The sequence below is a fragment of the Acipenser ruthenus genome, chromosome 19, assembly GCF_902713425.1.
Source record: "Acipenser ruthenus chromosome 19, fAciRut3.2 maternal haplotype, whole genome shotgun sequence".
Classification (NCBI taxonomy): Eukaryota; Metazoa; Chordata; class Actinopteri; order Acipenseriformes; family Acipenseridae; genus Acipenser; species Acipenser ruthenus.
In genome coordinates, this window is record NC_081207.1 from 25,563,704 (window position 1) to 25,580,427 (window position 16,724).

Below are 16,724 nucleotides of genomic sequence, written 5' to 3' on the forward strand. Positions count from 1 at the left end.
TAAACTCGCTGACAGAGTCTTCTTTTACGTCTTCAATGTTACGTTTATCTTAGTATTTCTAAAAGCCTCACTTTGCTTTCATGGTCTGTTGCATTCACGCCCATGGTGTAACTATGATAAGTGTGCCTGAGGGGATCTTTGTTTCTCAGTCCAGTTCAGCCAGCACCCTTTTATTGAAGCCCCCCTGTGTGTGACAGCAGGTGAGGGATCATGAGAATGAGTCAAACTACCCCAGAATCTTGCAACACTGGGGTCGAGTTAGCAGCTGAAATGCTGTCTAAACTCAGGGAGAGATAGACACCCATCTTGGGAATGACAAGTGTATTCATGTAGAAATATATTATGGGCAAAAGTGGTGAGGATCTATCCGAAGCATAACAGACTACTGGCTGCCAACTGCAGTCACTGCAACTTGTGCTATCACTAGTTTTCCTGCTAAAATTCTCTTTACAATACCTTTAAAGTAGTAGATGAAAAAAGGTAATCCTATATACAAGAAAGAGTGTTATTGCTCAGCATTTCTCTGTACAGTCCCATTGTTGTACAGTACTAGGCTCCTTCCAGTCTGGGCTGTTCTTGAAGAAGGGTAGACTGCCGTGACTTTAACTGATTTTCCACATGGAATGAAACTATCCTTGTTCTCGGCACAGTGGGTGGGGTATGGTATGGTGTTGCGGTGGTTGAATAAATGCTTTTCACCTGTCCCTGCTGTCAGTGCTCCTCCCCTGGCAGTGCTGATGAGTTGGCTACTTGGAAACAGCAGCTGGTTAGCCCCGCCCCCCTACATTGTGTGCTTTGGCGTGTGGTAAGGGTCGAGGAAGTGCATTGCTGTCAATTACTATCCACGGTGAAAAACTAAAACACCATGATTTACGATTTATACAGCACTGTTGGGTGGACTTGATCTGCAACAATGCTTAAGTAATTTACTGCATTTATTCTGCCTTCCAGAGTAATCAAGGGTGCAGGGTATACAGTACCAGGAGAACATGCCCCACACCAGAGGGGTGCCACATCCAATTGGGTAGACAGGTCTAATAAAGTGGCCAGGCAGTGTATACTAACATTGAGTGTTTTACAATTGTGGGTGATGTACAATCCCATTGCATACAGTAGGGCTCATAAGACAAGTGATCAATGCATTATTCAATCATTCAGATGCTCTGATGAATTGATTGAAAGAAAATGTCGCAATTAGAAATAAACAAATGTCTTGCGTGGTGGGATTGAAACAAAGACCTGACCTGTTATTGTTGAGTACTGCTGCTCTGCATGCACCATTTGGCTGGTAATCATCTACTGCAGATTCTGTTTGCAACCCAAGATGCATCCTCCTGCAGTGTCAATATGAAAATCAGCAGGTCCACGGACTGCTTCTCATTACCAAAATCCGCTTTTAATAATGCAAACAACAGGGGGACAAGCTGGACAGCGGATACATGCCATTCTGTAATTGTAACTAGACAGGACTGAGCTGATTACCCTGCTGTTTGCACTGTGAGCTGCTCACATGGGTTTGGATAGGAGCTGGAGGGACTGCTGTATTTAAATCTGAAGTTACTGTCTCCGCCGAATCACCAGGGCTCGTTTACTTTAGGGGTTCTGCATGCACACGGCCTGGTTTCAACATATGTAACCAACAATAGACCGACTGCAGCCTATCCCGTTGTGGAAACCCTTCCACTGCAGACGGGTTCATGTGGGTGTCGGCGGGAATGGATAGTAAAGAATTCTGCGGGTTCAAAACAGGTAAGCATGTCATTGGAGCCAGTAAAAATGAACCCTGTGGAGTTATTATTAATTGTTTTTTTCAATTAATATTTAAATCGCTTTTTAAATTATACGTGTAATCTATTTTTCATTTCCTAACTATTGTATGGTGTTTGCAATAATTATAAATTTGTCTTGGTTATGTTGCTCCAATTTATTTATTTATTTTTAATCTCTAAATTTGCCTTTACCTGGCTTTAGCTTGTCCAGATCTAGTCGAATCATGCGACCTTTTAGTTTAACAAGCCCAATTTAGTCTTTCGTGTATATTAAAGTTGAAAAGTCATGTCATATCGATTTAAATGGAATAAGGAAAGGTGTTTATTCCAGCCAGGATTCTCCAAACAAGCGCAGATTTAGATTTTAAAAAATGATAATAACTCAATATTGAAGCAACAAAACTCAGAACTGCTCAGAATTACTGACTTAAAAAAAAGCAATTAAAATGACATTTGAAACCAAGACTCTCTGAAATATTAGTGTGGCACGTAATTTCCAATTCTCTGCAGCGGTTTTTATTAAAGAGATGTGCGCGTTATTATTGTTGGACAGGATTGCTATGCATTAGGCTCAAAGAGTAGTGGGAGGTTTTTATAGTCACTCTAATGCTATGGAACATTAGACTACAAATAGCAAAGCAACTGCAATTCTGTTTGCAAATACAATTAGAGGAATGAGTGAACTGCGGGAGGCACCAGTGGTGTGAGAAATCAATTTACAAGATTGTGTCTGGTCCTTTAAACCTTTGCTGTTACAGTACATGGGTTTAATTGGAATTGGGTTCTGTCAGTACTGCTTGTATTAGGTCAAATGTAGCTCATTTAATTCGTGCACTAAATGGTGAGAAGAGTTGAATGAAGGCTGCAAAAAGTTGCAGTTATTCAAATGAACAGCAGGTGGCAGTATAATGCAGTTTTAAGACAAGTGGTATATTTAAAGCTGAAAGAAAGAAAGAAAGAAAGAACGAAAAAAAGAAAGAAAGAAAGAAAGAAATGGCAGTCTGGGTCTGTATTTCTTTCTTTTTTTTTTTTTTTTTTTTTTGTTTAGCTCCGGTAGTTCATAAAGTCAACATGACAGACAGGAGCTACACCATTAGAGTCACTACATTTCTCTCCAGTAATTCCATTTGGATTTTAATTGAATGCTGCAGTGGTGGTGTGTCAAGAACACTTAGGAATACAGATACTGTAGGATCATATGCACTGAGATTAAAAACGCAGACATAATGCCTTACTATAGTCACAACAGTTGCATTGGTACACAGTCTGTTTGTGGGGAGCAGTAATGCAGGTTTTGTTTTCCTATAACACTAAATAGGAAAAGCCAACAAATCTGACATTTTAAAGATTTCTATGTTTCTGAAATATGAACAGTTGCTTCCTTTACAACTAGAATGGTGGCCCACATATCGGTGGAGTCTGTTTCTATATTGTACATTAGATAAACCTCTGTACATCATGTGTTCTCTCTATTAAAACACATTTTTTTCCCCAGCTACTGTTCTAAAATATATCTTCTTATTACTAAACCAATTTGTAATTAAAATACGTCCTGCTCTACAATAACAAGCTCAATTCACCAGGTGCATTTGTCTTAATGTCTTCAGGTAGTGTATCCAAACCATTTTCATGTAATTTTGTAAAGCCCTTTTTTCAAACCACATATTTCCTAAATGTCTGCTCTTAAAACTGATGACCAGGAAATGGCTCTTCGTTTCTGAATGGGAAATACCACAACAGGCTCTAGTATAATTATTTTGTCAGACAGTTTTAACTTCACTGTAAATAAGCATCATATGATTTTTAAAGGGAAATGTCACTGCTTTTTTTTTTTTTTAACAGCAAGGTGTTTCCAAAGCTGTGTCTTGTTTTTGTAACAGCTAACAGTCTGGTATTTGTATTTGTGGCAGTCTGTGGGTCACTGTTTGCCCCCCTTCACGCTGCGGGCAGGTAGGGAGGCAGTAAGTAGCATTTAAAGGTGACAGTTTGCGACGCACCGAGTCTAACCTCTCTCATCACCTGTCACAATGCGAGATGTCAGAGCTGGTCTGCATGGCGGTGCACTCACACTGTCCACCGGCAATGTCATCTTGTCAGCCCACATATGGTTGTCTGCTTTGAAGATGATCTGAGGACACAGGCAACTTCAGCCCTTTTTCCTGTTGCTTGCGTCATTGTTTTCTCAACCTTTTGTTTTATCTCCTCTGGCTTTTTTTATCTTCTGTCCAGTAGAAAAGTTTTTACATGAAATGCAAAACAAAACAATAAAGTCTTAAAGTCTAAGTGTTTGTCATGGACTATTGCATGTTTCTTTTAGTATAACTGCAAATAACCAGTTATTTTTATGAACAAAACAAATAACATAATGTATTGTTGATTGGACCTAATTCAAACATATATACATATATTCTATTTAGTCACTGACTTGTTTTAAAGGAATGTGCAGTTCTATATGTTGATGGTCTTTGCAGGTGCAGGAGGGGTCAATCCACAAAAAATATATAAAGATTTGTTGGAAAGCAGTAACAGCTAATTAAATAAATCAGTTTGCTATACAGATCTTATCTGGGTAGTTTTGATACAAGAACACGGTACAGCTAGCATCATTTTCATTTAAAAAAGGTAGTCATTTCACCTCAACTGTTCCTTTGGTGTCAATGTGCATGTCATTGGCTGCTGTGAAGCATGTCAGCCATCAGATGAAGCTGTAAATGACAGGAAAGAAGGCACTGAAGGGGTAGGGACAGGTTCACTCTCCAGGTGAAATAACGAAGCAAAACTACCAAAAAGTCATGCAAAGAGAACACTAGCTATAGTTTGGTACCAAATATAATTTTTTTTTTGTTTAATATATAAAACAGTGAATAGAAGATTTATGGAATTATTTAATTAACAATAAGCCTTGAAACAAAATCATATAGGGGACATACATAACCAAGGTTAATTGCTGTGATACGGTGACTGGCATTACAGGTTTCACTTGAATACAAATAAATGCACACATTCACAAATTAATACGTGACCAAACAGACAACATCTTTTAATCCGATAATTCTCAAATTGAGTTTCTACACAGTTCATAAATTCTCAGTGGCCCTCAGCGGAGCACATTAAGCCTGTATCCTCATGGATATGCAAAGCATCTTGCACGCCTTCCATCCCTACTTGAATACCAAGTGAGTTATCAAATCCACACTCACACTCACACACACACGCACACGCACACACACACACACACACACACACACAGACGCAAACTCACACACACAGACACACGCACACACAGACACACACTCACACACACACACACACACACAAACTCAGACACACACTCATGCACGCACACACACACTCAGACACACACTCACAGACACACACTCATGCACACATACACACACTCAGACACACACTCATGCACAGACACACACACACAGACACACACTGCGTGTCATTATCTTGTTCTGGGTTGCTAGTGCACGGATCAAGACGTTGCACTCAGTCTCTCCTATAGGAACACCCTTTGCATTCCTGGAGTACTTGAAGGTGTCAGCGCTCAAACCTCAAGTGTGCCACAATGGGCAAAAACAGGCTGCCTTCTGGGGTCAGTGGGTTTAGCTATTCTATCATTGATTTTATGGCTTTCTTTGGACCGTCTTGATGATAAAAATCCAATGCAGCTTTCTATTTGCCTGTAAAGGGGTGATAACCAAGCTGCATGTTCCAAGCCCTTATGGTTGTGTTTTTATCTGTAATTGGGGACACAAGAGTATCACGCCATTAAGACGTACAGTAGAAATGTGTTGAAGAGCCACCTGTCTATACGGGTATACTGCAGTAGCCACTCTTTCTATGTAAAATATTTCTCATGTTTGTCTATAAAGACCACCAGTCAATGAAGAGTACTTTCAGACAGTGCCTGGAGTGGTCTTATTATCAGGTTTGACTGTAATTGAAACTAGCAGGTAAGAACAAGGTCCTGGGCTTGTAGAATCCCTATCTGGATCACTGCCTTTCCGCTGCCTTATTTTCTGTTCCCTCAAGATGGGCTTCTCTGCTTTGGGAGGTGTAGCTTTTTTTAATTTAGAAAGATCATTTTTTTCATATTCCTCTCTTAAATTAATGTATTGCATGTCCATACAACTGAGCTATTTCACTCTCTGTAAAAACAACAAAAACATATAGTTGAATTTGCCCTGCTGGAGACAGTTCTCTTATGGACTAACAACAAAACACATCCCAAAAACTCATCTAATTGTTCTAATGAAACAAGAATCCATGTACAAGACTATGATTAAATTGCTTCACTAAAATGAGTCGGACAATGTTCTACTGTTTAAATCCATCACAAGCCTATAGTACTCAGATTAATTCATCTGGCCTTTGGTTTTCAGTATTATAAGAAGAGCCTTGAGATGCTTGGACTATAGAACTCTGAACTGCATTGCAATAATAGTACACGCATCCTGTTAGCCAAATCCAATGCAGACACTTCAATTGTTTTTTCTGTGTGTCTTTTATAGTCTAAATCATAACTGTCTGTCAACACGTACGCACACAAACACAAAGTAACAGTTCTAATGGCCCCATTTGCCTGCAGCGACTGTGCTCCTTGCTGTTTACAGCTCAGTAGTATCACATTATTATTATTATTTATTTCTTAGCAGACACCCTTATCCAGGGCGACTTACAATTGTTACAAGATATCACATTATACATTATTTCACATTATACAGATATCACATTATTTTACATACAATTACCCATTTATACAGTTGGGTTTTTACTGGAGCAATCTAGGTAAAGTACCTTGCTCAAGAGTACAACAGCAGTGTCCCCCACTGGGGATTGAACCCATAACCCTCCGGTCAAGAGTCCAGAGCCCGAACCACTACTCCACACTGCTGCCTCACACAGATTAGTGTTGGATCCGTGCACAGTGGGATTCTCTATTATTGGATGTTACTGAATAGTTGATATGCGTAATCCTGCAGTTTACAGAGCTGATCTCACTGACAAACTCCTCTTTTTTTTGAGGGGGGGGGGGGTATTTATTTGCAAATTATTTCTTTGCTCTGTGTGATAGCTCAGCTGAAACGCAATGGTTTGTTTTTAGTGGGGCCCCCGCTGTGACTGTCCAGCCAAGGAACTGGCCTTGTCAGAAACCCCACTAATCAATCACAGGCACAATTAATAGGCTTAGCGGTGGTGCCGTAGCTTTTAAGCTGGTCATTCAAGACTTTAAAGTATTTTTATTCAGTTGCTTATTAACTGTAATATTCTACAGGCGTCAATTTACAGTTGTGCACTGTGAAATGTATTAACATTCCTACGGTATGGCTTTTGGCGTTAACACTAGAAATTAGACAGATATTTCAAAGCAAAATATTTGTCAATGTCTTTCATGTTGTGACTGGTTACTGAACAGACTGTTACAGGGACTCCAATTTCGTAGCCTTCCGTTCCAGGTTTCACTGTAAATGTAATCCAGTCACACCGAAGTTAATGTAGAACTAACCATAGAGGGCACAAGTATATTTCCCATCCCTGCCATATCACAAGAGAACTAAACAAATCTAGTAAATACTGTTTTTTCCTCCACTCTCCTCTCTTTCGTGATTTGTGCCCCAGGCAGACATGAGAACAGCACTGCAGTGGAGGGCGACCTGACAGACCTCTTTCCGCTTGGACGTCCTGCCACTAGAGGACTGGGGCTGAAGGCCTGCCCAACGGCCTCTTCAGGGCAGGCCACTCAAGTAAGCACCCCCCCATGACTGTAACGCTTTCTGGCAGGGGGACGGGGTGACAGATGTTCCCTGCCAGTGGCATGGTGGCATTGAGGCGATTTCAGTGTGTGGGCGTGTTTGCTGGGATTGGGGTGATAGAAGAAAGACAAATAAATCTTGTCAAATCAATTTACCAACGGACTCAGTGCCATGCCATGCCAGTTCCAATCACATCATCCTTGATCGACAACTATGTCGTTAAGCCTTGTGGCCAAGGGAAATTTTGAAACGGTTTTGTGTGTGATTTTACCTATTCATTTTATATTTTGAAGGTTTACAAGCTTGCTGCTCCAAAGAATCATTTAAAGCATGTGGATTTTATTAGATTTTTTAGTGCAAGCCTTGAAACAGCTCAAACATGTTCGGATACGGACAGGATTCAAAAGCAATTTTCAGATGTTCCCTCGGATTAACATTTGTACATTTTTCAATTCTACTATGTATGTATGTATGCAAGTGTAGTGGTACTAAGATAACACAATTACATCGGGCATTGTCTGTTTAAGTCCCACTGTCAATCTCATGCCCCAGCAACCCCTTCAATACAGCACAATAGGACCTCTGTGCAGATTAACATCAAATAAAAATACAGGTCATATTCACTAATAAATAATTCAATATTTTTTCTTTTGAACACACAGTTTCTACGACAAAGTACAGGTAATTTGGTTGCAATTTTTCATAGCTGAGCAACTAAAAGCTTTCTTTCCTGTTCAACCTCATGAAATCGAAGACATCAAAAATGAAGCGAGTCCACAGATCTAAGAGCAGTCTCAAACATCAACCATTAGGAAAGATCCAAAGGTTCTTTGCCAATTACACAATTACAAGGAAAAAGTACTATTGCAGTAACCTTGGGCATGAGTGTCCTGTTCCTGAACCCTTAACTTATCAGACTGAAAAGTAAAGATGTATAGCTGAAACAGTGCAACAATGACTATGTTGACTTCTGGCACCCACAATGGAACGTTCTTATTCTAGAATTTTGAATTTCATAATACCATATATATATATATATATATATATATATATATATATATATATATATATATATATATATATATATATATATATATGAAATCTCTTTGTTCTTTGTTTAGATCAATCAATAAGCCTTTAGTTGATGGTCTTTAAGATCACAGCATCTCATTCATACTAGATTTAAAATCTATTTAGCAAGTAAGTACTGGGCACACAATTCATAATATCACTTACTAAAATGTTATCAGTTTAAGATTTTAAGGCTTTGTAAATGTCTAAAAAAACATTGACAAATCTTCAAGGTCTCCCTTAAAAAATAATATTTATTTAAAGTTCAGAGGCGTAGTTCTGGATATTTATTATATTTTTTATTGGTAACAGGTAAGATTCATAGGGGAAGACATAGTGCAGGCCCATACATCATGCAAACAAAACCAAGCACTGGATATAAAACAACATATGTTTAAAAACAAGGCAAGTTTAGATTAGAGCTAACCTTTATTGCAGAAAAAGAATAGAATTAACAAGCAACCAGTGGCAAATTACATTACTCCCTCACCACCAGAGAGAAGAGAAAAAAAAACAGGACATTATTAAACGTTTTTATTTTATCACTGAAGAACGACCCTTCTCCCTTTCATATATATCGGAACACTTTATGGAATATTTTAATATTGTTGTTAAAAGTTTTTTTATTTACTGGAGAAAAGTCTAGAAGGCTCTAATACAGAGCGTGGATGGCTTAATAGCCTGTTTCCATTGTGGGGGTAATTGAGTGCTTGTATGATAGGATTATTAATGCAGGATAAGAGTCTGTGTAACAGGGGTGCACAAATGAACAATGCAGTACTTAGAAACTAAAAGCATCTGGTCGCTTTGATGTTGTCCCATTTATGATTAAAGGAAGCTCTTGTCTGGGCCTCTGCCTGCTGAGACCTGTATAAAACCGTGAAAGCGCTGCTAGTCGATGAAATGGTAAAGGTCAGCCTGTTCTATTTGAGTATTTAACCCCTTTACTTCAGGTATTGTCTGCTGTACCTCGAGTGTATTCTATTCCTTGCTCCAGGAATCACCTGTTTCTGATACTGCATGAACAATAAAGTGACATTTGTGTCTGTATTGATCTAATGTGCAGTTAGTTTAATAAAGCACTTTTAACTTAGCCAAACCCAAGAAAAAGTGCCTTAATTGGAAATATCCCAAGTACTGCAAAATTCGGTATAATTGGGGGTTTGGGTTTTAACATTGTGCACACACCTAATGTACATACAAACTTATAAAAGAAAGTACCTAACACAACATTGCACAGCATTACCACTAAAAACAGTACCTTAAAGCAGTGCTGTCAAGTCAGTATGCAAGTTATGTGTCTCGTATACATTATGTTTACATATTCTCTGTATAATTTATCTAATTACACTCTTAAGAAACACCACAGAAGGTGCACATGATTTGCCCTCCAAGTAGCCAGTTTAATTTCAACATAAAAAGGACGGCAGTGAATAATTAATAGTACAGTCCATTAAGGAACCAGTATAATGCATTTTACATCACATTGATTCTGTAGCTTTGCTTTATAGCACATCTGATACCATGAATGTCGTTTGAAATACAGATCCTCTTGTTTAAATGTTAGCTTTGTAATTATATATACTGTGCAAGTGTAGTGTTTCTCTTCTTACCACAATTTTATTTATTAACAGACATGCAGGACAATCACTTAAAAACACTTACTGGTAGCTCAGAAGTGTGAAGTGCCAGCATGCTGTTGAATGCGTCTCTTATTCTTCAGACAGGCAGTTTTCCAAGGAGTGGAAGTTAAACTGATGCTCTGGGGTAAAATAAAATCTTCTGCGTGAATTATAAAATACACATGTATTTTTAATACTCACATTGGTGTATTTGCAAGTCTTTTAAAAAGTGTTTCTTACCTTCCATTGGTTTTTATACCATTATACTCTCCCTGAAGTTATCATTTGTGATGTATACTTTAGCTCGGTAACAGTCTCCCTGGCTCAAGAAACTGTGCATCTGCAATAAATGAGTCTATAACATCTATGTTCTTTGTGAACATACTGTTCAAAAGAACCAAGCCAAGGAGTAAGACCAGAATAGCCTTGTACACTAATTTGAATACATGAAATGCACTTTGGTCAACATGAAGACAAGATGATGCAAACCATTAATATCTAACAAAATCAAGCTAAAGAAATTAGTATTTGCCAGATAATGCTGACTCAAATGTGAAGCATTTATCAAATCCAAAGATGGACCCACTGAATTCGAACAAACAGATTTATAAATAGAAAACAGAATATAGGACTGATGTATGAACAGACAGCAATGGATTTGCACGTGACCTGGCCCCTGCATATCTAAACAATCTTATTACCACAAAACACCCCCTCTGGGTCACTTCACTCCTCTGACCTTTCAACTTTTATCCCAGGATAGGGAGCTCCCCTCGCTATAAAGGACTCTGGTTCAGTAGATGTTTAAAAAATAATAATATATTTCAATTTCAATTTCTTAAGTTACCCCCCCTTATAATTTTTAGTAGTTTTATTGTCATTTATTTTTTAATTGTTTTGGGATGGCTCCTGCTGTTAAAAAGCAAAATGTAAGTCCAAGATTGTTGTTTCTAAAAAACTGGTTGTGCTGCCCATCCCGTGCCCTGACAGCCAGGTGTTTTATAGTATTTGTGGCTCCGATCATCCATCAAAGGGATCGATCACGTTCCCTCCGTGTTTTATTAATGATCTAGTCAGCGCCTCAGCTCCGAAGTGCCTGCACTTGTCAAAAATGATAGATCATTAGCCAGTCTGCCTGCTATTTATTCTCCCATGACCTTGTCTCTCCCCATTGTTGAGCGCTTAGAGTTATGAGTGTAGGGACATGATAATTTCATATTGATCCCTTTCTCAAAACTTTTAAACCACATCTTCAGTCCATTTAAAAATAAAAAAAGAAATCAGCCCCATTCCCGACACACTCTGCATTCCCTGCTCACTCAGTACAAGTCTTGGGGGATCTTCAGGGAGAAGGAGCTGGGCTGCAGATACACATGGGCCCCCGATCCTAGAGGACTTCTTACAGGTAATGCACTGTTGGTTGCACCTGTCTCCTCTTGTGAGACGTGCAGACGAACAACTATGGAACCAGGAAACTAAATACTCTCTGCAGCTTTTATAGCAGAATGTATAAAATGTGTTAAATTACAAAACTATAAGTTGTTTTGTTATTTATCCAGGGCTTTTAATTTCCATGCTGGGTCTAGATGCAGCGGTGATATGGGAAGAAGATGGCTACAGAGGACTTAAAGGCAGAATGCACTGACCAGAAAAGTACATCGGGAGTTGCTCCACACCCTGTATAATTATGGTATAAGCAGCATCTTGATATATATATATATATATATATATATGTATGCATGTCACCCTATTTGTTATGCATCATATCAGCGATAAAAACACTATCTAAGCTCTCCAAACACAAAAGCAGTCATATGGGATACTATTTAATTCCCTTGACTTGTTGTCGAACAAGTACAGCAGTCAGCAGTTGAGTGCAATGCTCTCATCTCTACTCTTTCTCTCTCTGCACTGTGTGCCCCCAGAGGCCCAATAAACAGCCTTCTGCAGACAGTATTCTCCATGCTCCTGCGGGTAGGCAGGCTGAGGGAGGAAGTGTTCAGAGGCCCTGGGCTCAGGCTGCGCACTCCATCATTCTACGAGCCTCCCAGCCCAGCGGGGTGGTTATCCCCCTCCCCTCTCCAGCCTCAACAACGCTCCTGTCCAGCGCTGCCACTTGAATTCCCTCAACACATCCATCCTCCTCTGCCAGCCACAAGATCGATGGTCTAGGTCTCTTAATCAGGTCTCTGGTGGCTGCAGGTGGGAAAAGAGAATTCCCTGCCCAGACTCTGCTGCTTTTGCTGTTTACACAAGTCACATGGTAGTACTTGTTTTTTCTTTTCCTTTTCCACTAAATAGAAGAGTGCTTTCCTCTCTATCTTGCTAGCTGTAATTGCATTTTTTTTTTCCTCGCTCGCTTGCTCTCGAGTTTGTCAGAGGCAGCAAAGCTTTTTTTAAGGCCAATGAGGGGCAAACAAATCTTAGAAATAACAAGACTGCAGAGTGCCGTGACCTTTACAGAGGTTGAAAACAACAAATATGTTTTTATAAAGATCGACAGGGAATATGATTACATTGTGTTTTCCTCCACGCCACAGAAACTAAACGTGGGTCAAGTTTACTAACCTTTTGGTTCGGGAGCAAGGTTAGCCTGATTTCTCGAAAAGCAAAATAAATAAATAAAACAGGTTGGTCTGCATATGGCCACTTGCTAGCACAGTGTGCCAAGTTAAAATCCCAACCAAAGAAACTGCAATTACAACATTTTGGCACTATGTGCTATTCCAAAAAGAAATCCCTACAAGGTGCTTATCAGGCAGGAGCAGGTGTGTCCCGGGCACAGATTAAACATGCAGCAATTCGTAGAGGTACAGCTAAGCTCAAACCGCCTACTGAAGAGGAAGCATATTAAGGATGATTTGTAATATATTTGTCAGGAAAGAAGACTAGATAATGAGTGGGAATTGAGTATATACCACAACAGCAGAACGCGACTATCATTCACTTTTAATAGGGAAAATATCCCTGACTATACATGAGACTGACCATCCAGATGATAGAAACCTTGACGTGGTCACCACCAGTCAGCCCCGCCCCCCAAGGAAGGCGTGTCTCCACGTGGCATCAGGGGTGCCACGATTCCGTGTGTATCGATGAACCGTGAGACTTCACATGGCATATCGGATCGCAATGGAGGTATGATACAAGACCAAAAGCAAAACATACAGCTCTGTGCATTTCACCGAGTGGTTCTTGAATGAAGAATAGGTGTGTTTTATGATTGGTATGAATACATACTCTCCGCAACTCATTTCATTGTTGTCTTTTAACAAAATAGTGGGAATATTGTGCATCGTACAAGTAGCCCTCCAGGACCATCACATGTATTGCGATACATATAGCAACACAACAAGCATATCGTAATACACATTGTGACATCAGTGCATCGTTACACCCCTACATGGCATTAAATAAACAAGGGCTTTACAATGGTGTATGTTAAGACATGAATACAGTTCATAGTCGATTATTCCAATGAAGACAAGATGGTGCTGATCGCAGGATTCATTAAACAAAAACGCACCATTTTAAAGACAATGTAAGGCAGGCCAGTGTGGTAGTTCAAGCTAATAACAAGTAATACATTATGCCTTAGCTATTACTCATTTAAATCTAAATCATATCCTAGAAAAAAAAAAAAACTTCTGCATAGTCCATACCCATGCTTCTCCATGTGCTCAAAAGAAGACTGGATATTTGAAGTTCTTTACATCAAAGTTAATTTAGCCACTGGCAACACTGTTAATGTTATAAAATCTGTAACAAATAATGTACACACTCTTTAGCCTTCTGTTAAATTATTTTTTACAACATTCATACAAGAAAACATTTCATCCCGCATGATAATGTCTGCAGGATGATTTCCACTTTCCATCCACCCCTATCGTTTTTTTTTTATTTTTTCATCCAGTATTTTAATCAGATCACATCACATTGTGCAACAGTACATCAACACCACGTTTGCAAACCTTCTCCTCTCCTCTGCGGGTCAGTTTCGTACATGCTGGATGTTGTGATGAGGGCTGTTTCTGTTTCTGCGGGCTTGGAGCTAACCCCCTAGTGAGCTGCTCCACTTGCTTTCTCCAAGTTGTGTTTTCCCCTGGAAGAGCGCGAGAATGCTGCCGGTTGAAGTTTCTCAGAAAACGGTTGCTGCCCTTTACAGCCAAGCTTTTCTGAAGAATTCTGCTGTGATTTGTATTGCAGTCAATCAGTCATTGCAGCCAGAGTCTTGACAGCACTATCTTAAATCAATTCAGTGCTCTTAGGTTTTTGAAACTGCCAAAATGCTACTATATATATATATTATTGTGTTGCAAAATGTTTAGCAATGCTGAACATGTCCTTTGGTCTTAAATTCAAAGAAACAAATTGAAATTATGTTGGCTACCACTTTTGACCCTATATCAGGTTTTAAAAGAACATAGTGTATCTACAGTATAAGGTACTGTACATATAAAAAAATAATAATTGGGCATGTTTTCAACATCAATTGTGGTTTTAATTAAACACTTCCAGGAAGCAGTCAAGCTGTTATCCTGCCCTGGAATTATCAAGCTACTTGCAACACATGTCATGAACCTTTGAACTCCAAATTCTCAGCACTTTTTAAAAATGTTGTAGACTCTTACAATAATCCCTTAATCTGACTGCATTGTGGCAAATGGTTCACAAGTTCACAGACAAGCCTTGACAAGCCCAAAATGTAGAAAATTGTTAACAGACACACACCAGCACCCAAAGCCTCTGTACTGTACTCAATAAACACACTATCAAGTTACATTTTTAAACACAGAGAGAAGGTTTACGATCAGAAGTAAGAATCAATGGAACAGTTTATGAGGTGAAAAAGCAAAATACATTGTGATCTTTATAAAAAAATTAAAAAAAAACATTTACTGGAAGGTTTTCAGCAGCAAATTGTGTTTTGATTAACTGTTTCCACTACGCAGTTGATTCTAAGCTCCAGTCCTAGAACACTCTAGTTACTCATAACAACTGAGGGGCATTCAGATCTGCCCATATACTGTACACTCTTACAATAATCCTAGAATCTGACTACATGAGGACAAATGGCTCACTATCAATAGGCCTTGAGAAGGACAAAAACAAACATGTTGCTTATATATCAACCAACTTTCACATCTGCAGGGAGACAAACAGTTAAAAATAACCACATTTCATTTCTGGTGTTAACAGACAGGCACACCAACTCCCGCAGTCTGTTTATTCCAGCCTGAATATAGGTGCCTTATAAGAGAAAGTAAACACTGCATTAGCGGTGCAGAAGCAGTCTGTCCCTCCCCTTGCCCTCGCTGGGCTGTGTACGGGAGGTAATTGAAGCAAAGGGCTTCCTGCAGTCACCGGGGGTCCTTCTCTCACACAGTTGCGCAGCTTATTAATATTCACCTGCAGCCCTGGTGCACGAAATCAGCTGCTTTCTTCAACAAGATCCCTCCCACACAGCCATGTAATTACACTTCACAAAACAAGGGGCGAGCTACCGCATACATTCCAGCACACAGGAACCCAGAAGAGCATTTAAAACATTCTGTAGAAGAGCCTACATAGTCTAAGACATCTGAAATAATAATGTGCATCCTCATTTCATTACCACATCCCACTTAACCCTCCTAATTATGCTTAGATTCCGTTAGATCTGTCTAACGGGTAATCTTGGGGGGCAACAGGCAAATTTCATTCAGTCTGATCCACAATGAACATTGTGTTACTTAATAAAACCTTGTAAAACAATACATAGCTACCACCCTCAGGGAGTTTATTAGATTGTTTCATTAAATGCCACATCATTTAAAAACAGGTCTTTCATCACAAGCTTTGATGTTTATTTGTTCTTTTTATGAAACTCACACAGCAGATCCAAAAAGTCACACAAATCAGAATTACTCAGTTGTTAGTACCATCAGGCTGTCAAATAACAGTTCCACCCCTACAGCTGCATGAACCTACAGGTGAGACTTAATCATACTGTATTTAGTGCAATCACTTCAGAGTAGATTTGGCCTGAATGCTCAAATATCAGGCACCTGGTCATTTCAGTTGCATGGCTAAGTGTCAGCTTTTTACCCTGCCAATGGTATGGGGTATAACTGCAAAAGTCACTATTATGGGTGCATCCTTCCCCGAGGCACAACAGGACTTGAGGTACACTAGAAACGCTTTGATTTGATTTGATTTGATATAAATCAAGTATGTAACTGCAGCTGAATTTCTGAAATGTCCACTAGTTCATTCTAATGTCAGTCTCCAATGTTTTGGATTTGACTTGGGTTTGAATTTTCTTTTCGGTTTAATGTGGAGGGATGATTACATCACTGGGTCTGACCTTGTCACACTGGTTTAACAAGCAGTTATTGACTCTCTAGAACAGCAGTAACCACTAGATGGAGCTGTTGGTTTCCTTTACCACACTTAGCGACTGCTGATTCTGAATGTCAGGATTCCTGCAGGAAGTGACCTCAGCAGCAGATGCGCTGGTA

The 16,724-nt window shown here is 39.4% G+C and overlaps 1 long non-coding RNA gene across 1 annotated transcript; it reads left to right on the plus strand.

Moving 5' to 3' along the window:
• Window positions 1–1,501: 1,501 nt before the first annotated feature.
• Window positions 1,502–7,685, plus strand: LOC117424220 (uncharacterized). The gene is made up of 2 exons (XR_004547881.3): window positions 1,502–1,749; window positions 7,398–7,685. It is a non-coding gene; the product is annotated as an uncharacterized LOC117424220 (long non-coding RNA).
• The last annotated feature ends 9,039 nt before the right edge of the window (window positions 7,686–16,724 follow it).